General features: G+C 39.3%; 1 pseudogene across 1 annotated transcript; it reads right to left on the bottom strand.

Moving 5' to 3' along the window:
* Window positions 1-20216: 20216 nt before the first annotated feature.
* LOC149835002 (L-type lectin-domain containing receptor kinase IX.1 pseudogene) lies at window positions 20217-22293 on the bottom strand (annotated as a pseudogene). Its single transcript, XR_016432575.1, has one exon. The product of XR_016432575.1 is annotated as an L-type lectin-domain containing receptor kinase IX.1 pseudogene (transcript).
* Window positions 22294-22614: the final 321 nt, after the last annotated feature.

Raw genomic sequence — 22614 nt, 5'->3', positions numbered from 1 at the left:
ATACAAAACCCGATTGAAGCAAATGCAAATCCTTTCATCTTTGACCAACAGAGCAATTTGTGAATACACAATGTGTTATTCAACAGAAGAAGAGAGACAGTCAACATTTTAATTTTTCAATCGACATTAATGTGGTTCACTTCTACTCAAGACTTCCATAGTCCATAGTCACTCAACATTCAAACATAAATCACTGACAAGTTTTCCATCTTATGTTATATCTCATTTTCCATTATTCTTATTGATCAAATTCAATCGGTAGAAAAATGAGGAAGCCATGATTTTCATAAAAAAAAATCTAAACCTGAGCTCCAATCCAAAAAAATTAGAGAGCCAACCAGATCAAGAGATGATCATTTTTCCTATGGTGGCAAAAAATAAGTTTTGAACCCATGATTGCATTGTCCTTAATTTGAACAAAGATAACAGTGTGAACCAGGACTGGTTCAGCTCAAGGTCTAACCAAATCTGACCTAACCAGATGGGCATTATCAGATCTCAGCTTGGACTCAAGCTTGGTTTTAGTCTTCGACAATCCCTTATAACATCTGACTCAATTAGCACCCAAACCCAAACTGATATACCGGTATAATAGTGACAGGTTTTGGATGGATACCAGATTCAAATACATTTTGATTTTTACTAGATTGATATTTGAAAAAACTTTGCCATGTACGAACATTTATCTAATTGGATCATGTATCAATGAACAATCATTAGGGATCATGAAAATGAATACCTTCTACTGTAACATTAAGGGCAATGCAAGCACATTCAAGTGAATCACTTTCTCAAGTTTTTGAGAGAATCATCCAAAGGACAGCATTTTTTTTTCTCACATTCTAACCAACAAGTGAAAATTCTTGTAATCATTTTCACACCCAAGAAGGTAAAGGTCCATATCCCTAAGAATGGTAGTCACAAGTCTGACCCTGTGGCTCCTTTTCCCAAGGAGAATGATTTTCAACCTCTTTTGCAGTAAATTCTAAGAAAATCGACTAAGCGAAAAAACTAGCATCTGACCTTTTCAATAAGTCCATTCTACTCCATTCATAACTTGGTTAGACAGGCCTTTTTAAAAGTTCCTATTCATACCCTGTATTCGCACTCATGTCCATGCAGCATAGAAAACTATACATCGATGATATAGTGATATAGTCTTGTGATTTAGGTATATATATGGACTCCGCCTACTTTATACACACAATCTAATTATGTCCATTGTTCAAAGAATGCTTTATGGCCTTAAGTCAGCATTTAGGGGTCGATATGAATATTCAGCACAACCATGGATAGGTTAAGAGTCCCTGTCATTCAGATACTGATTGTCTTGTCAAGCCCACCCAAGCATGTGGCCGTGGATTACTTTGATGTTTATCAGGGTTTAAAAGGCTACCTACTCTTTGTATGGAATAAACATTCATAGAGAAAGTCTGCCTCTAACTTGACATCTCAAGCTGCTTACCAATAATCAACATTCTGATACCTTGGAGCAGTTGAATCCTTTGATGTAACCAATGATCAGATCAGACACCAGGTTATGCCACTTTCAACAAAAAGTTAGTAGGAAAAAGCAATACATAAATATTCCAAGATATATGGCACATTTACAGAAACTGCACCTGGCATTTGATATGCAATGAAATTTAAACTTGTCAAGTATACTTTGGCACAGTCTCAGGGTTCTCTGGTTGTGTTTATTTTGCATCTGTTGAGAATAAAAGTCTTGAACTAATTGTACCCCCAAACTGCTCGTCTATTTTGTTCATACTACAATATCTTGCACATTGATTTTTGTGCACACCATGATCTAAGTGGACATTGATTCAAACATAACCCAGTAGTGTTAACTTGTGATCTACGACCATGATGATGGTGGACAAGATCTAAGCAGGAAGTTCCACCTAAATCTGGTAATGTGAAGGGACTAGAATGTCCGAAGACTCTTAATCAGTACGTTAAAAGATTCTAAAGTGATAGACCAAAGATAGTTGCAAGCATATATTTAGTGAAAAAAGTGTAAACTGATAGCTTCCACCACTAGTCCTTAATATGAAAATCATGGTTTATGTTTTTAAAAGGAAAAAAAGAGTTAAATTGTCGCAGGGATAAATGGATAACCGCTAAAAGAGAAGCCTTATTGAAGAGGGCAGTCCAAATGAGACAGCTAAACAAACATGGATGAAGTATACACATTCGAATTATGTTTCTAATCTTGACGATTCTTGAGGTTCCAACTCCTCATCAAACTGTAGCAACACCATTCTATTGTTACTTCTCAACATAACCTTAATCACACAATCTGCAAATCACAAGATATACTCCAACAGAATGTTTCCAACTCATAATAAAGCAAATTCATTTACCATGTTCCCAACAGACATTTGAGTACTCAACTCTAATCCTTCCCAAAAAACTTGTAGAAGACCACTTCACTTTTTGTGGTGCTTAAAAAACATGCTTTGAGTCCCTTCTCTAGAAGCTTTACCAAAATCATGTCTCTTTTTATACATTCCCACACCGAGGGAGCCCACTCATATGCTTGCCCTTCCAACACAATTGTCTGTGCCTGCAACCCAAGGCAAAGCCTATGTGTGAACATTTACCATTCACTTAATTCTCTCCTTCTCGTAGGGAATGTACTTTAGTATCTGGTGCTCCAGCATAATCCCCTGCCTCTGCTACCCACCGTGTAACCCAAGAGATAAACATGTAGCATGCATCATCTCTGTTCTTACCACCCAATTGACTGATCCTGTTATCCACTGCAAAATACAAGATAAAGGTACCAACCGCATTAAAATCCATTCAAACCTTTGAAGTTCATGGCATAACTTCCAATCAATGATCTCCATACGCCTATATAGGAAGACACGCTTATTTCCACCAGTAGGACGAACCTTATCAGCATATTCATTGTTTACACTTTCCATCTAAATCCTTATTTCTCCAACAAGAAAACCCGCATTGCATTCCCACAAACCAAAGCAAATCAGTTCCTACAAGCAGCAGTATGTTCATCCTATGCACGCTAAATCCAGCTTCTATCATTTCATCTTATGCGTGCAATGCTACTATAAATAAATAAACGTTATTTAACTCAAAAGAGGTAAAGGATCGCACTCCACGATATCAATACAAGGAACAAACTCTCTCACCATTCCCGTGTTTGGTTCCAATTAATCAAACAAAAAGGGAAAAAGAACCAAAAAAATCACATATAACAATCTCAACAGCCGTGCCTAGCACAATCATACCCTAAAAAATAAAGATGAATCAGTAAACCAACCAAACCTTTCATTGAAAACAAGCAAGAAACAGAATCAAAAGAGGGGAAAAAGAACCAAAAAAATCACATTTAACAATCTCATCAGCCCTGCCTAGCACAATCATACCCTAAAAAATAAAGATGAATCAGTAAACCAACCAAACCTTTCATTGAAAACAATCAAGAAACAGAATCAAAAGAAATCCCCTCCTTCGTCCTCTCCCGTCGTCGTCTTCGTCTCCAGAGACGAACACTCGCAGAAATACAATCTTGAAAAGGAAACCCACCGCCTTTGTCCGAGTTCCCGGAGTTCAGATGACACGTGGATCCCACCAAAAGGCGGAACACCCGTGTGCTGCACGCGTGCTTTCGATATGTCATATGTGACGTCGTCCGGGCGGGTCTCACCCGATTCTTAACCAAAATGGATCCGGTAAGACCCGGGTTGGAGCAGCATTTAACAAAGTCCTATTGGCTATTCAGGCAGGATTCAAGGATCTGAGCAGCGTGTTGACCCGAGCTTGGCTTATCAAAGGACCCCAGTATCTGTGATTCCTGTTATCTGTGCATGGCCCTTCTTATGCTAAGCTGATCGGACCCAAACCCAGGTCAGACTGTCTAGACCCACCTGGGATTGATCTGACCCATTGACAGCCCCTGTGCTAAGAGGCTTATCGTTTTGTCTCCAAACCTGCATAATCAGCTGAAATGAGCTTATGTAAGCATGTCAACGCATCCGATATCAAACCTGATTCTGGATTCAATCAGTCAGATTTTCGGTTGACAAAACTGAATCCAATTAGTAATCGGATTTGGATTGGGTTTGAGGATTTCATGACCGAATCTGATTACGTGCAATTTTTTTGGATTCGGTATTAGCTTTTTTTCATCCAAATCCGAAACTGAATCCAAGTTAGATTAGCCAATATCTGATTAGTGGGATTTGATACTGGATACATCCAACCTAAATCAGAGCCTTTTATGTCCCTAGCTTTCTGGTACTTCTTTCACAATTCTAACAGATAAATGTGTTCGACATAATTGATTTGCTAAGAATTGACACCTACATTATGTTTTTCCAATTAAACACGATTTGTCAAGCTTCAAAAAAATTTCAAGATTTTTGGGCTAGTTGTCAACTTTCAAACACTATAAAACCTAAACACTTGTTCAATCAGACGATCCAAGAACCAATTCCTAACATGTAAATCACATTTATGTATTCAGAACTTAAAAGAAAAACAAAAGAAACTTCTAAAAACAGAATCTGCATATTTTATTTTGTAGGTTCCCATCACTCACTTTGGCACTGCTATATAGGTATATGTACAAAAATGGACTCTTTATTTGGGTCCGTCCTCCAATGATAACGCACTGAGTTCTTAAAGTAATAGGAAGCTACAAGTAAGCAGTGGCGGAGCCAGGGGTGGGCATGGGTGGGCGGTCGCCCACCCCCGAATTAGAAACCAAGTCGAAATATGATATGACTCGGGTCTTCTTCTTCATTCTGCACGATTTGGTGGTTGCATTCTTTCCTTCCGAATGCTTGTCGAAGAAGATCAAAGCAGGGTGGTGCAGAAGTGGAGATCAAGCCTCCCTGTGATAGAGAGAGTACCCTATGGCACCCAGACGCAAGAGACGGTGGACATGGGATAGAGCCAGCCGAGGGAGTTGCTCCGCCTCATGCTGTGGCGAGGACTGTCCCCCTCCAAGAGGGAGCTGAGGAGGAACCTCAGTTGGAAGACCTTTGGCTCGCTGCTGGATCACCACCGAAAAGGAGGTGGCTCAACTACCGAAACAGGCTTTCGATCTCGATCTATGATCTTCACCACCACGGAGGCTTCGATCCATTGCGCCATCGATACAGGTCGATCATCACCACCCAAAGTCTGCCCACCCAACGAAAAACTTCTGGCTCCGCCACTGCAAGTAAGGCATCGGTAGTGCGTTTACATGGGATGAATATAGCCATCTTAGAGAATTGGTCGACAACAACCAAAATGAGAATGAAACCACAAGTTGTATGAGGTAGAGGAAATCCATTGAGATGTGTTTCTAGGGATGGTCTGAATGGGTAGGGGGAATATAGAGTCATGTATTTTGCTTGTGCCCATTTGAAACTACTTATCAATATCGTGTCTTATTCTAAGCCAAAAATAGTGTTCACTCACAAGACCATATGTTTTATCCCGACCTATATGACCTGTAAGGCCGCTTTCATGCAACATTGATACTAAGAACAACATGAGGGAAGAAGCACAGATGCACACACGATTCCCTCTAAACAAGTATCCTTCATGAATTTCAAAAGAAAAGTCGGATGGACACGGATTAGAAATACATAAAATGTCCTTAAAATCAAAGTCTGACGGATACATCTCCACGCACTTCAAATCCTATGACACTGACCGACATGGACGACAAAAAACTATTCTTTTGGGTAAGCACATTTGCTACTTTGTTAGGAGTAGAAAAAGATAATGAATCGAAGGAAACATTAATGGTCAATATGTTGATCAATGAACTTGAGATAGTTGCACCACCACATTTGAAAATCATACCAGGATATTAGATGGCTTAAGATCTCGATGTATAATCCAGTTGCTGAATAAAAGTTATTTTTAGTAAACAAAGTTTGCACATGATTGAAAAACACATACAAATCAAAGGTAAATTTGCAACTTATAGCCAATCAGAATATCTTTTAACTTAATGAAATTTATGCCAATGGATATGGTTTTAAGGGCACAATGCAGAGTAATAAAAGCATGTTTAGATAACTTGAAGAACAAAACGATATCTCTAGTACGTGTGAAGATAGTTTAGTCCATTAAAGAACTGCCAGAGCAACCATTTGACCTTGTATTGATTGATAGAATGGTTGACTTTTTCTCTATGGTGGCTAATGATTTCCTGAGGTAGCTGACGTACTGTGGCTTAGCACTTAATTTTTTAACAGTGCTTTATTGTCAGTATACGGTACAATTAAACTCTTTACAAATAACATAGTAGTGTCAATATTGAAATGCTTGTACCGCAGCATAAAACTCATTCGCCAAAGAAGAATACAAGATGTGATTCTGAATCAAAACACCATCAATACTTACATTTGAGGCATCACACACAACCACAAATACTAAAAAAGAAATTAAGAAGTGCTAACACAAAGGCATGACTCATCTTGTACTTAATGATATCGAAAGCCCTCTCAATTGCTCGGGTCCATTAGAACTTAACACTCTTAAGACACTCGATGAAGGGGCCACAATAATACTGAAATTTTGTATGAAATTATGATAGAAAGTGGCTAACCCATGAAAATTATGCACATTGCCCAGATTTAGCAAGGTTAGTCAATCAACTACCTTTCTCACTTTTGAAGGGTTTGCTCGAACACTCTAGGATGACACGACAAAGCCTAAAAATATAAGACTGCATGTTAAGAATGAACACTTATTGGCATTCACATACAACTTTTTTCTTACACAAAACCTCTAAGACCTACTAAGATAAGAAACATGGGTTGTGTACCAAGATGTCATCAAAATACACAACTATAAACTTGCCCAAAAACGGTTGAAGCACCTGAGTTATAGCATTCATGAATGTACTATGTGGGCTTGACATACCAAAAGGCATCAGTAGCCACTCCTATAGATCATCTCGAGTTCTAAAAGGCATTGTTCATGCATCTCCTTCGCGAATTCAAACCTGATTAGTGACTCTTTAAATTAATCTTCGAGAAAACCATTGAGTCAGCTAGTACATCAAGCTTGTCATCTAGTTGAAGAATCGAGAATCGATATTTGACAATTATCTTGTTGGTCGCTCAACACACATAAGGAAACTCTTAGCCTTCTTTGGGCTAAGCAAAGCTGGCAATGCATAGAGTATTAATAAAGCCCTTGTGTAGGAGCTCCCTCACTTTCCATTGCAATTCAATACTTTTAGTAGGATTCATGCGATAAACAAGCAAGTTAGAAAGACTAAACCCCATGATCAGATTAATGGCATGTTGGATCAACCTCAAAGGAGGTAACACATCAAAAAATCATTTTGCATGTCTTGATATTCTGTAATCAAAGATCGCACAATAGAAAGGACATCATGAACCACAATGCAAACCTCTTTAGCCACAATGGCTAAGGAATACCATCCTCATGATTTAACCTAGTTTTCTTTACTAGCTTAAGAATACTAGATAGAAAAGTCTCTCTAAGAGGGACGAGTTTGATGTTTCTATCATTTAGCCTAAATAAATAGGTGTTCTTATCACCAAGATGCAGTGTCTTCCTATCAAATTGCCATGAGCGGCCTAACAGGATATGAAATGCATGTAGGCAGTAATTCTCATATTTCAGTAACTTTCTCTCTCTTTCTATATATATATAACTCACCATAGCTCATATTGAACTTCTTAGTGACAAAGCAAACTTTGGTTGTGTTGCTTTATGTAATGAAAAAACACATTTTTTAATCTTAAAATTTTGCAGTATTTCGGATTATTGATTTTGAATCTCTTCAAAAACCTATTTACACATCACAAACACATGCGCAAAAACAAGTATTTTTTTATAGTCAAGCTGTGGTTAGGAAGACCCCTACCAGTTCATTGAATTAATTTTTTTAACTGTTACCATCACCTACTCAAAAATTGGTGTCAGTCTGGAGCCTATCTTTCTAAGATTGAACCATACCCCTTCTGGCTAGTTGTACAGATATTCAACCAATACTAACGGAATATGGCCTGAGCTACCTCATCCTTCCAACCTACTATTCCGACATCTCGCCATGTCTGCCATGCTCGTTTCAATGAGCACTTCCCGTCTATTCCAGACTCTTTGATTATGTCTAACCAAATGTTTCATTCTCTTTCCTGCTGTGATCCTTCGTTTTTAAGATGCTATTCATGTTTAGCGTTGGGGTTGGGGTGACCAGTCCCTTAGGTGTCTCTATCTACATGCTACCTCTGATTCAGAGTCCCCCAAAATTCAGACAACCTGCTCTCTTATTGCTCTTACCATTTCCTGTAAAAAAAAAATCTGGGATTTAACTTTGTTCATAAAAATGTTGTCATTCCTCTGTCTGTCGCCATATCTGCCCTATGACGATATAATAAGAGGCTGCCCAACTATACTGCACACATTTATCTTTAAACTTCCTACCTGCCCACCTAAGAAGGTCCTCTTTTATATATTATTTCTCTGTCGCCACATCTTTAAACATGTTTTCTAATATATAAACCACACCACAACAAAGCCATGGATTAGAGACGACCTCATTCCGTCGCTAATTCATCGCTAACCGGCTTAGCGACGAAGAGGCGACTGACAGCTTATGTCACGAATTTTTCGACGCTAACTGGCGACAGAATAATTTCGTCGTTAATTGTGACGGAATAACGAATGACAGATTCCATCGCAAATCCACCGGTACTAAACGGCGACCTCGGTTTGGCGACGGATTTACATCTGTCGCTAAGTCGTCGCTAAATTATATGTATAGCGACGGATATATCCGTCGCTAATCCATCACGAACAAAAAAAAAATTAAAAAAATTATTTGAAAATTAAATATCGAGAACGCTACAATTTATATTTTATGTACAATTTATATTTCCTGTAAATAAAAAATAAAGTACACATAAAATTTCATATAAAAGGAATCTACAACAATTAATCGTTCCACTTTAAAATTAACAAGTTTAATTATTTACAATTCAACAATTATAATTTTGAAACAAAAAAAATAGAACTTCTTCAACACAATAATCTAATCATCGCCAAGATTTTGTGCGTCTTCTTGTTCATTGCCTTGATCTATCCCTTCAGCTCCGCTACGCTGATTATCGCTAGCAACCTACACAAGAAAAGAACAGTCAGTATTGATAAACAAAATATATTGAAATAAATTATCCACTATATGTGATTCTATCATGTGCTCATATGTGTTCTAAGGTAGTAAAAAAATTTTATATGTGATTATATCATACTCATATGTGCTCTAAGGCAGGCAAAAAACTCTATATGTGATTCTATCATGAATGATATGTGTTCAAAGGCAGTAAAAAATGATTATATCATGCTCATATGTGTTCTAAGGCAGCTAGAAAAACTCTATATATGATTCTACCATACTCATATGTGCTCTAAGGCAGGCAAAAAGCTATATATGTGATTCGATCATACTCATATATGTTCTAAGACAGTCAAAAAATTGAATATGTGATTATAGCATGCTCATATGTGTTCTAAGGCGGTAAAAAAAACTCTATATGTGATTCTATCATGCTCATATGTGCTCTAAGGCAGGCAAAGCAAAAAACTTTATATGTGATTCTATCATGAATGATATGTGTTCTAAGGCAGTAAAAAAACTCTATATGTGATTCTAGCATGCTCATATGTGTTTTAAGGCAGTCAAAAAACCAAATGTGTGATTATAGCATGCTCATATGTGTTCTAAGGCAGTTAAAAAACTGAATACGTGATTATAGCATGCTCATATGTGTTCTAAAGCAATCAAAAAAACTTTATATATGATTTTATCATGCTCATATGTGCTCTAAGGTAGGCAAAAAACTTTATATGTGATTATAGCATGCTCATATGTGCTCTAAGGCAGGCAAAAAACTCTATATGTGATTCTACTATGCTCATATATGCTCTAAGGCAGGCAAAAAGTTATATATGTGATTCGATCATGCTCATATGTGTTATAAGGTAGTCAAAAAACTGAATATGTGATTATAGCATGCTCATATGTGTTCTAAGGCAGTAAAAAAATTGTATATGTGATTCTATCGTGCTCATATGTGTTCAAAGGCAGTAAAAAACTGTATATGTGATTTTATCATGCTCATATGTGTTCTACGGTAGTCAAAAAACTGAATATGTGATTATAGCATGCTCATATGCGTTCTAAGGCAGTCAAAAAAATTGAATATGTTAAGGCAATCAAAGTTACATGAAATCTAACGACATGCAATATATTGCATGAAGCTTTCATCCCTGAGAGGGACCTGCAATCAAAGTTCCCCTGTTCAACAAAAAACTGTTGAACTCAGCTCAGAGAACGTCGGCGACGGTTTCATGGAAGTAGTCACGCATTGTGTCATTAACGATCTGGCATACATCTTCACCGAAAAGAATAGGCTGCTGCTTAGAGCTTATGTCGGCGGAAGAAGTCTATGAGCCATAACTGGAAGAAGCAATAACAGGTGAAGTGTTCATATTACTCTCAAACCCGAACACACAACCCTTTTTGGGTTCACCTGCTGCAGTCACCCATACTGCAGGATCAAATGATGGATGCTGAGTAGCGTCATCTCCATATCGCTCAACCATATGTTGCTCATATGCCTCCTACAAAATAATGTTTAAAGTATGCATTAATAATTAATAATAACATTATGATAACTTGCATATTGCAATGATTATTAATAGAATAAATACATATCGTTGTTGTTCTCGCCTTCTTTGATACGAAGTCTTCTGTTGTCTTCCGTTTATGTGTTTCAACAAACACATCTTTATATGGTACAATGCCTCAGTTTTCTACTTCCTGCGAAGTTAAATGATAAAATATTTAGTTAACAAGTTTGCAACAATACTTATAAAATTAATATTATATATTGATGAGTTACCATTTTCTTCAGGTGGCTCCCAAATATCCTAGATCCACCTATGTGTAGATGAGCTTCAGGCATTTTCGCTCGATTTTGTGCAGCCTTCGCAGAGCGATTTCGAAATGCATCCACCGCCCACTTATCGCACATTCCATCCCAATAATCTCTTCTGATAGTAATAGGGTCATGGCCCTTCCACTGTAGTGGATCATCTATTCCGCCAGATATTTTTTTTTTGCAGTCTTCATATTGTGCAGCATGTCTACAAATCGATTGGCAACCATCTTCTGCCACACCTTCCTTGCATCATTTTCCTCCACCGTAGTTGCGAAGCGATTCGAAGCCTACAAATATTTTTAGAAAGTTAGCAGACATGACTAAAAAAATTTAAATAGGAAACACATTAACTATGATAAACAACTGTATATCGTGAATGAGGACCACAATCTATCTATCACCTCTTTTGGATACTCTTTTCATTGAGCGACTGGTCCTGGTAGATGTTGAAGAAGTGAATTCTTAATCTCGTGTACTACTTCTTGTGGCTCAAACCTCGTGTTGCACATGAATTAGTACACAGTAAATATCAATATAAAATATTTATAAGATATGCAATAATTGAAAACAAAATACTTATGGTCGATTATTGATATACACTATTCGAATGAGTCTTCTTGTGCCACACTGAGAAGACCCTGCTTCTTGTGTTGGCTCCTGACTTGTGTGATCAACTGGTGTAGGTGGGTCATGTACAGGCGAAACATCATCTGTAAAAAAATACGTTAGAAATTCTCAGAATACGCATTTCAACTAATCAAGCATCCAATTAGTTAAATCATATACCTATCACTGGAGCCCGTGAAGATGAAGGTTGGTCTTGACTACTACTAGATGAACGACCACTGTAACCTCCACGAACCATATTCTAACAAATAACAAATGTAATACAACACATTCAAATAATTCGCATCAAGTATTACAATACATTCAAATCATTCGCATCAAGTATTGCAATATATTCAAATGATTCGCAACAAGTATTATAATACATTCAAATCATTCACATCAAGTACAATACAACTCATTCATTCGCATCAAGTATTACAATACATTCAAGTCATTCACATCAAGTATTACAATAATTCAAGTCATTCACATCAAGTATTACAATACATTCAAGTCATTCACATCAAGTATTGCAATGCATTCAAATCATTCACATCAGGTACTGCAATGCATTCAAATCATTTACATCAGGTATTGCAATGCATTCAAATCATTCACATTAGGTATTGTAATGCATTCAAATAATTCAAATCATTCGCATCAAGTATTACAATGCATTCAAATCATTCACATCAAGTATTGCAATGCATTCAAATCATTCGCATCAAGTATTACAATGCATTCAAATCATTCACATCAAGTATTGCAATGCATTCAAATCATTCGTATCAAGTATTACAATACATTCAAATAATTCAAATCATTCACATCAAGTATTGCAATACAACTCATTCATTCACATCAAGTATTACAATACATTCAAATAATTCAAATCATTCACATCAAGTATTGCAATGCATTCAAATAGAGGTTTGTATTATAAGATTTTGCTCACTAGCTTGAGAATTCTTCCTCGTCACTTGTTTGACTTTCATATTCTTCTTGTTCTTCATTGTTTACCCATCCACTTGGTATATCATTTGGATCACATTCTTCTATGAATGTTTCATCGGCCAATGGAGATATGACATGCATATCATGCGCAACATCGTGACCATAAGCGAAGTCATAGATATCATCTGATTGATAGTAATCACTGTCTTCAACTAACTTGTCTTTCTGTAACTGATCATACTCAGGGTATAGTTTGAACTTCACCTTGTAAACTGCCCACCATTCATTTCTATCCGACTTTTTTATACTCGGATATGGAGTATAATAAACATGTTGAGCTTGCGAGGCTAATATGAATGGTTCATATGTTCCAAACCTTTATTTATTATTCACCTCCACAATGCCTGAAGCCTTGTTGAGTCTTGTTGCAGTTAGATCAAACCAATGACACTTGAATAAAGTTACCCTATTATTTATGCCTAAGTAAGTCAACTCCATTATTTCCTCTATAACACCGTAGTAATCATGTTCATTTTCACTGTAGCTGCTACCCATGACACACACGCCATTATTCATCATTGATTTGTTTATATCGTAATCTTTTGTATGGAATCGATAACCATTTACGATGTACCTGTTGTAGCATTGCACAACTTTGGTCGGACCATTTTCTAAACCACATATTTCTTGATCTTTAACATCACCATGGCAAACCTACGCACAGACATAAACAATGATTGTGATCACGACCAATTAAGTAACTAGTGTTGTTTACAAGTACAAAATTTATGTTAGCGTCTTTACCAACTGTTTCAACCACTCCACAAACTTAGTTTCACGTTCTTTTTGTACTTTTGCATCAGTGAGATGTGAAACTTCTCTTTGCAACTCCAGATTAAATCGTCTGCAAACCACAAATACTTATATTACCGAACCATGTATGCATGTATAGAACATAAAAGGACTTATAATTGTGTTGCGTCTATATATACTTACTCGATGTATGGGTCGATTGCTGAGCAATTAAAAAGAATATAGATATGTGTTGTGTCTTGCTCTCGATCTGTCAAGAGCCTTGATCGGCAACTACCAAATGGATGCCCAAGTGGTTGAAATATCGACAGCTTGTTAGCTACAGTTACTTGTTCTCCATCATCGTTATGGGGCGGGCATGTGTAACGTGTTGGAATGTGAGGTTCAAAGTACATAGATGAGAAATTTGAAATCTCTTCTAAAGTGTACGCCTCACAAATAGAGCCTTCTACTCTTGCTTTATTATGAACCTTTTTTTTGAGGTCAAACATGCATCTGGCAAAAATATACATTTCAAATTTGAAATAACAGTCATTAAAGAGACAAATATAAAAAAACATATACCATTCAAATAGGTACAACCATCGATATTGCACAGGGCCACCAACCCTTAGTTCATATGGCAAATGTATGATCAAATGTTCCATAACATCGAAAAATGCTGGCGAAAATATCTTTTCTAGCAGACAAACAGTGGTGACGACAGAGTCCTCGAGATTCTTTACATCAGATACTACGACTTTCGATGCGCAGAATGTTCTAAAAAATCTACTCAACTCAGACAATACCCCACATATAGGTTTGTCTAACATATCATGGAATGCTAGGGGTAACAATCGTTGCATAAAGATATGACAATCATGGCTCCTCAACCCATATAATTGTCTATCGTTAATCTTCACAGCCCGAGCAATGTTAGAGACATATCCATCTGAAAATCTCATGTTTTATTTGATCAGGTCCAAGCACGTACTTTATTTTTGGTTTCAGTACTTTGCCATTATACTCTTTGAGTTCCAATTCTGGTCTTTTACATATTACTTTTAAATCCATATGGGCCTTCAAATTATCCTTCGTTTTCCCTTTAACATTCATTACTGTATTGAACACATTATCAAACATATTTTTCTCCACATGCATCACATCCAAATTATGTCGTATCAATAGGGTCGACCAATACGGTAGTTCCCAAAAAATAAATTTCTTCGTCCAATTGTGATCCTTCCCAAATCCACAGAAGGGTGTAGGACTGCGGGCATCTGTTAATACATTTGGAAAGTATCACAATCTTCTTAAAATCTCTATGCCAGACAATCTTGTAGATAGACTTTCTATTTCAGTTGTGCCTGCTTTAAACACATTATTTTGTTGTCGGAACGGATGGTCGCTGGGTAGAAATCGACGATGGCACTCAAACCAGCAAGGCTTCCTTTCATGCGTCAATCTAAAAGCTTTGGAATCCTCCATGCAGTACGGACATGCCAACCTCCCATGTGTGCTCCAACTAGATAGCATACCATATGCAGGGAAGTCACTGATTGTCCATAGAACAACGACCTTCATGTTGAAATTTTGTTTTTTGTGGGTATCATACGTGGTAACACCGTCAGCCCACAATACTTTTAGTTCATCAATCAATGGCCTTAAATATACATCAAGATTTTGGCCAGGTGAGGTCGGACCAGGGATCAACAGAGACAAGAAAAGATTTGGATGTTTCATACACAAGCTTGGTGGAAGGTTGTATGGAGTTACAAATACTGGCCAGCATGTGTATGGAGTTGATCTACCCCCAAATGGATTAAATTCATCTGTATATAGACCGAGTCTAACATTTTGCACTTCCATTGCGAAGTTTTGATGAGTACGATCAAAGTGCTTTCAAGCTTCAACGTCAACAGGATGCGTGATCTTATTTTCATCATGTCGAACTTTATTTGCATGCCATCTCATGTGTTTAGTTGTCCTTGAAGACATATACAATCGTTGCAATCTAGGAGTGATAGGAAAGTAGCGGAGCGACTTGTATGAAACTTCCTTTGATCTTATGCTACCATTGCCTCTTGTCTTTGGCTTGAACCGAGGATACCCACATGACGGGCATGATATGTTATTTTTCTGCTCCTTGAAATACAACATGCAGTGATTTGGACAAGCATCAATCTTTTTGTACCCCATACCTAGAGCGTTGACCATAACTTTCGCATGATAGAAATTTTATGACAATTTCTCATCTTTGGGCAACATACTCTTCACAATCATGCACAAACGGTCAAAACATGATTGACTCAAATTATACTCGGACTTCAAATTCATTAGTTGAAGAACTGCAGACAAGATAGTGTGACTCTCGCAACCGTTCCAAAGTGGTTCATCAGCATGTCTAAGTAAATCATAAAATCTACTAGTTGCATCGTTTGGTGATTCTTCATCTACGGCAGTTCCTACATCACTAGGACTCATAGCAGAACCCAGTTCTGTTCTTACGACATCAAATATCAAATCCATATATGGATTATCGTGCACCACATTCGCTCGTGCATTAAAATTATTTCTAAATTCTTCTCCATGAAACATCCAATTCTGATAATCACTCACAAAACCCTTCCTGTATAGGTGATGTCTAACGCCATGAGGTTCTACAAATCGATTATTCTTACAAATCTTGTAGGGACACCTAATCCGACTTGTGGGATTCACTATACTAACATTTGTCGTTGCAAATTTAATAAAACTTTCAACACTATCCATATATTCGTGTGATAACTCATTGTCCACTATCCTACGGTACATCCATTCACGGTTTGCAGTTATTTTATTGTATGATCTTACGAATAATAACCTAACCAATTAAAAGAGAATCATCAGAATGCTATAATGAAAAAATATCAAATTTATCATGCAATATATGATGTCATACAATAACAAGAATTATGATGCATGCATTGATAACTTAATATTTTCATGTGCAAACTATTAATGACACGATACAATCATTTGAAGCATGATTTCATTATACAATTTCACATGGAAGCCATAATCAAATTGAAAGTAACTACATGCAAGCATGGATACAATTACATCAAACATTGCAATACATCGTAATCATTCATATCAAACAAATGGCAAACATGTACCTGCAGCAAACACACTTCAATATTCCACTAACTACTACCATGCCTAGCATGAAATCCGTACTCCAAAAATAAGAACACTTCCATATTCATACATTAAAATCATGCTCAGCATGATCTCCGAACTCCAACAAAGCAACCCTAAATATCAACAACTAAGTGAGTGTGTGAACAATAAAGTGTTACATCTAATAAGTTAAATAACTTGTGATACGCTTGTATCACTTACTCACCATAGGTATTTACCCGATTTGCATTGTTTTTGTCACTTACTTACCACGGGTGGTTGAGCACAAGCGGGTTCCGTTAAGAAATCTGCAAAAAATACTGTTTTAAAATGAAGTCACCACAAAAAAAAAAACCGAGGCAAATGAAAACATTTTGCATAGGTCTTGAGAAGCCCAGTACCCAATGACCTACCGAAACCGTAGGGGGTCGACCCCCTGCAGAAACACAAGGAGTTGACCCCCTGCCGGAACAGCAGGGGATCGACCCCCTTCCGAAACATAGGGGGTTAACCCCTTGTCTGTTCTGGTAGGGGGTCGACCCCCTGCCGGAAAATGCGGGGGGGGGGACCCTCTGTCTGTATTTTAGCTTAATACTTGTCTCCGGGCGGCAGCGAACGGCGGGGCCGACGGACGGCGGACGGCGGACGGTGGGGCCGGCGAACGACGGGAGCGGGATCAGCGAAAGAAGAAAAGGAAAAGAGGTATGGGATTAGGTTTATGCGACAATTCGATAAGCCACTCAACTTGCAGGCTTTATACAAACTGTGAAGGGTGAAGCATGAAGCATGCACGAGTGCTTAAGAAATGCTTGGATGCATGAATCTTGAAGCATATAAGAAGCAGAGGAGAGTGCAATGAGCAGCATCAGAAATTAGTAAAAAAGACCTTAAAATATAGTTAAAAAAATATAATTTTACTTAAAATAAATTTCAATTTTTTTTATGAAGATATTCATTACATATGCATATTTTGCAATGAAAGCATGAATATTAAAAAATAAAGTATAATTTTGTTAGCATGAGAGCATTAACATGCAATACCAAGGAAATTCAATTTTATATTGGGAGAATAAAACTTTTCAACTTTATGTTTTGGATGTGTGAAAGAATCATGCAGTTTCACGATTTTTAGGTTTTAACAAGCTTTTAGTAGTCAAACCGAATTACTAGAACACCTTCAATCCTTACTGAAATAAATAATATAAATTCATTTATTTTATCAACAAATGATAAAAAAAAAAGCTTCCTACTAAAATCAAGGATTTGAGCTGTATTAAGAAAAGTCAGGCTGTTAAAATAAGTAATAGAAATTAAGTTTTGAGGAAGAACTAAAACAAATCATTAAAATATGGGGAACAAACAGTACAAGGGGACTTGATGACAGGCATCAAAGCCCCCAAACAGAAATGGAGGACATATTATAGAGGACTAAATTGCCATATCAAATCACAGATCAGCGTTGTTTGTGGTGTGGGCCTAAAAGATGAAACTCGATCCATGATAGATCCCAATTTGGCCACCTTGCAGAAGCCGTTCTGAATAAATGGCCTTGGATGGAGATCATGATGCAAGAGAACGTGGCTAAAGGGCCCTTAATTAAGTTGAGAGGCAGCTCTTAGTTTACTTATAATTTTAATATTACAATGTCATGAAACTCGGTGTACGTTCATCATGAGTTTTATTTTTTTACTTGAAGGACGGGAAACCACCCTCGGGATAAGAGATCTTTGTCATACTTATCGTCGCCTCCCCAATAGTGTAAACCCGTGACACACCCCTTGCCTCCAAGGAGTCATCTGACTTCGGCTGAGCAAGGGCTTATCCCTTACCGTCAGGGGTTTGACACTCATGGAAATGAAACCCTAGCCACCTGCATTGTGTTGAACCTTGGAGCTATGTTCATAATGAGTTCAAAAGTTCAAACCCCACTGGTGTGCCTTCCCTGCCAAGAGGACAAAGCTAGGAGTACTTCCTTGCCAAGAATCCCTTATGTTTCATTCCCATGCAAAGGAAATGCTTTTGATGGGAATACGTACGTACAGATTTCTCAAAAATTTGTCAGCTCAGCCTTCTCATGTGAAAGCTTTTATACCTAGCATGATAGGTTTGAAAAGATTTATACCTAAAAAATGATAGGTGGTGGCAAAACTGAAGCTCACTTGTGCCACTTTCCTAGCATGATGATTTGATGTTTGTTTTATTCGGGGGTAAGAAAAGATTACATTAAGATTGCGAGTTCAGTACTTTTTCATTAAAGTTGTATGAAACAAAGTTTTATTCAAGCTCAACTCATGAAGGGTACGTCCACCTCTACTCAGGCTCAGCTTGTGAGCTCGTCACAAGCTGAACTGAGCTCGAGATCATTGCGAACCAATCACGAGCTAGCTGGCTCATTTTAAAAAAAATATATAGTTTTAAGCTTGATCATAAATAAAAATATATAAAATATACAAAATACAGATAATTATGTATAAAAACATATATAATATGCATAAAATATATAACATGTAAAACGAGCCTATACTAGACGAACTTATCATTTCATGCTCGGCTTATTTACCTAAATGAGTTGGCTTGTAGCTTGGCTAGTAGAGCTCAATTTTTAAGCAGGGCTGAGTGGCAAGCTGTTCCTCTTTTTTCCCAGCCCTACTAATAATAGGCCAACATTGTAGAATTTGGGGTTGTGGAACGCAGTTCGGTTCCACTCATCCCCTGTGTCATCCCCCATCTTCGTGCCCCTCTTAAATCTTAAATCTTATGATGCAAGTTGTTTTTGACCAAAATCTTACCCTATATGGATTGAACATGGTCGTTTAAGTAAGAATCTACCTTTGGATCGTATTTTTTCAACTAAATAAATATGGTTTTTTAAATCACAAATTTTTTATTTTGTCAACCATTAATTTATGAATCACCAAAAATAACCTGCATACAAGTTGGATTTTGGCAATTTAAATGTCGATCTATCTTAAGTATAATGAATGATGTAGATTACTTCTGTAGAGTCAGATTTGGTTAAAACAATTTGGATCAATGAAATCCCAAAAAAGGGTATGAAGATAGGGATGACACACGGGATGAGTGGATCTGATTTGTGTGGAATGTTAAAATGTGAGATAGTTTTTCCATATTTTGCCTGGGAAAACCGAGTCTGGGGCAGGAGACATCGTCGCCTCCCTGGCAGCGTAAAATGCGAGGGCTAGGACCCCTGCCTGCGGCGATTATGCTGGGCTTCGGCTCTTCATTGAGCAAATCAGGAAAGCTATCAAAGATAATGTAAATCAGATAGTGTTCTTATTTTCAGTTAATAATTTTCTATTTTTACTTTACCATTTTACTTTATTTACTTTCTGTTCTTATTTTCGGTTATGTAAATCAGATAATGTAAAATCAGGAAAGCTATCAAAGATAGCTACCTGCCTCATTTGGTTGTTGTAAAGTGATTGACCAGCAGGAACTGATCTCCTTGATTCAAGAAGCAGGAAGTCCCTGCAATAGTGCCGTTAACTTTCCCAGCAATGAGAATCAAGTTATCGCCTCTCTCTTGATTACCATTTTCACAGTTGTGTGTAAACTTGCTTTGGAAGCATGAAACTACGTGCTTCTTTATTCTTTGGAGTATGGGAAACATATACTGAAAATTCAATTTCAACATTTGAAAACTTTTATTTTCATTTAAGATTCATTCGATTTTTTTGGGGGGGAGGGATCAAAAGCTGAAATTAAACGCAAGGTCAAATTACATTTACTTTTTATATCACTTTCTAATCGCTACAATTTCACAAAAAAATGATAATGCACAGACACAGTAGTTGGGCAAAAAATTGACTGGTTGTTTTCTTCCGACTTCTTATTCACTTTCACAACTTCCCAAAAGCACTGCTTCCTGGCTTCACGCTTATCGTTTGTTACTCTGCAACCCACCGCTGCTGCTCATTGAGAACCCGGAGTTGGGCGGGGCGCAGAAGACAGCAATGGGCATCTCGGGTGGGAGCCTCGGCAGCTCGGCCTGGAAGCTCAGCGCCTGGATCGCCTCCCTCATCGTCAGCCTCTTCTCGTCGTCCGGGTGTGCGCACCACAGCCCCACCACCATCATGCACTCCGCTTCTTTCGGGTCGAACTCCGAACCCAGCCGCTTGTCGACGGCCTCCACAAGCGCACCAGCACCATATAGCCCCCACACCCACTCCACCACTAACTCCTCTTCCTCCTTCGTCGTGGGCTCAACGGCCCTCCGCCCGCATGCGATCTCCAGCAGCACCACCCCGAAGCTGTAGACGTCGGTCTCCTTGCTGGCCTTGCCCGTGATCCCGCACTCCGGTGCCAGGTACCCCATCGTTCCGGCCAGCGCCGTTGTGTTTGGGGCACAGCCGTGGTTCACCAGCCGCGCCAGCCCGAAATCTCCGAGTCGCGGGTTGAACTCTGAATCGATCATCACGTTGCTCGACTTGATGTCTCGGTGCACCACGCACTGTTCCCACTCCTCGTGCAGGTACTGCACCGCTGAGGCCAAGCCGTGGGCGACCTTCATCCGCCGAGCCCAGGGCATGACAGAGCCGGCCTTGGGGTCGAAGAGGTGCGAGTCCAGACTCCCTCCCTCCATGTACTCGTAGACCAGCAGCAGCTCACCCCGCTGGTGGCACCACCCGATCAACCTCACGAGGTTACGATGGCGCAGCCGGCTGATCACGTTCACCTCCGAGACGTATTCCTTCTTTCCTTGGCTCGACCTTCTGGAGAATCGCTTCACCGCCACTGCCTCACCGTTGTCCCCCAGAATGCCCCGGTATACCCCACCGAACCCACCTTGCCCGAGCTTCCCCTCCTCGCTGAAGTCGTTGGTTGCCGCAGCGAGCTCCGCGTAGCTGAACCTCCTTGGCCCCATCCCGAAATCGATCATCACCTCAACATCATCGTCTTCTACAGCATCCTCCTCCTCTGTTGTCATCTGCTGCTTCTTTTTATTCTTCCTCCTTCGGATAACAATAACAACTGCAGTCGTAGCTAAAGCTCCGAGAAGCAGCGCAAGCGAACATGTCACTACGATGACGACTCGCTTATTGCTGGCAGTAGTAGTACCTGCAGGGAGGAGATACCCATCATGGGTACTGTTGGGAGTGGCCGGAACAGGAGCAGGGGTCAGAGTAGGGGCGCTGCTGGCAGTAGTAGTGCCTGCAGGGGGGAGATACCCATCATGGGTACTGTTGGGAGTGGCCGGAACAGGAGCAGGGGTCATAGTAGGGGCGCGGGTAGACGTGAAATCCCACTTCAAAATCGTATGGAGCTCGGTCCACTGCCCAGTTGCCCCGGAGAAGCCCACGATGACGTTCTCCGGGAGGACCGTGGTGAGGTTGATGGGCAGGGAGAGGTTCGATTCCCTCGAGCCGTTGCGGTAGGTCAAGCGTGCTGAGAGGGTCCCGGTCGTGGAGTTGTACCACACCCGTGCATCGCCCTTCAATTTTCTCTCTGAGTCCCATTCCCAATCGGTGTAATTGAGGGAGTACCAGGAGTTGACGTCGATCCCCATGTGGTTGGCGCTTGGATCATGATTGTTCTTGAAGGTGTCGAACTCGACGGCCACGATTTGGTTGGTGGGGTTGTTGTTGGTGGTGGTGTTGAAAAGGCCGAGCCCTTGACCGAAAGGGTTTACAGGCATGATCGAGCCCGCGGGCGCAAGGAAAAACGTAAAGCCGTCGGCGCTTTTGTTGTTCTTGAGGCCGTCGATGAGGAAGGTGAAGTGGGTGGTGAAGTCCGCGACGAACCGGCTGCCATGGTCGTAGAGCGTGATGGGGTCGGCGTAGAAGGCCCAGCCGGAACTCCACATGTTGTTGCTGTTCAGCTCGATGAAGCTTTCTGGCGAGGGGTAGGCGTCGCCCAAGAACTTGATTTTGGAGATATTGCCCGAGGGGAAGGAAGTAAAATTGAAGGTGGTGGTTGTTGAATAGGGAATGAAGGCTAAGAGGAAGAAGAAGATGGGGATACGAGACATTCTGGAGAGAGAGAGAGAGAGAGAGAGAGAGAGAGAGAGAGAGATCTACGTCTAAGGCAACATGGTATTATCGAGGGGTAGAGGTGATTTTGTCCCTTTGAAACAAGCGCACCCTTTAGAATCAGATTTGAAATTTTGCAACTTTTCAGCCTTTTT

Source organism: Nuphar pumila, chromosome 6 (assembly GCF_984573655.1).
Source record: "Nuphar pumila chromosome 6, dmNupPumi1.hap1.1, whole genome shotgun sequence".
In the NCBI taxonomy this organism is placed as follows: Eukaryota; Viridiplantae; Streptophyta; class Magnoliopsida; order Nymphaeales; family Nymphaeaceae; genus Nuphar; species Nuphar pumila.
The sequence above is the reverse complement of the archived record's forward strand: the minus strand, read 5'-3'. Positions and strand labels throughout refer to the sequence as shown.